At 41.2% G+C, this 534-nt stretch overlaps 1 protein-coding gene across 1 annotated transcript in view; it reads right to left on the bottom strand.

Moving 5' to 3' along the window:
- LOC106872683 (uncharacterized) overlaps positions 1-534 on the bottom strand; it is a 15,389-nt gene that overhangs the window by 315 nt on the left and 14,540 nt on the right. The window lies entirely within an intron of this gene.

The following is a 534-nucleotide window of genomic DNA, read 5'->3' as shown; positions in this document are numbered from 1 at the left end:
ATTATTATTATTATTATTATTATTATTATTATTATTATTATTATTATTATTATTATTATTATTATTATTATTATTATTATTATTAAGGCGGTGAACTGGCAGAGTCGTTAGCACGCTGGACGAAATACTTAGCAGTATTTCTCCTGTCGCTGCTTAGTGGCATTTCGTCCGTCTTCTCGTTCTGAGTTCAAATTCCACCGAGGTCGACTTTGCCTTTCATCCTTTCGGGGTTGATATAATAAGAGCCAGTCATGTACTGAGGTTGATGTAATCGACTATCCCCCTCCTCTAAATTTCAGGCGTTGTGCCTATAGTGGAAAGGACCACTACCGCCGCCACCACCATCACCACCACCAACAGCAACAACAGCAACAACAACCAGCCTCCACACCAATATCAACAATGACACTACCACTTATCACACTGCCCGCACCAACACCACCGCTAAAAACAAGGACGCTACTAGCACCAACACCACTACCACTTATAACAACTACAGTAGCAACAGCAGCCCTACCACCAACAGTAAACCCA

Source organism: Octopus bimaculoides, chromosome 12, assembly GCF_001194135.2.
Source record: "Octopus bimaculoides isolate UCB-OBI-ISO-001 chromosome 12, ASM119413v2, whole genome shotgun sequence".
Lineage (NCBI taxonomy): Eukaryota > Metazoa > Mollusca > Cephalopoda > Octopoda > Octopodidae > Octopus > Octopus bimaculoides.
The sequence above is the reverse complement of the archived record's forward strand: the minus strand, read 5'-3'. Positions and strand labels throughout refer to the sequence as shown.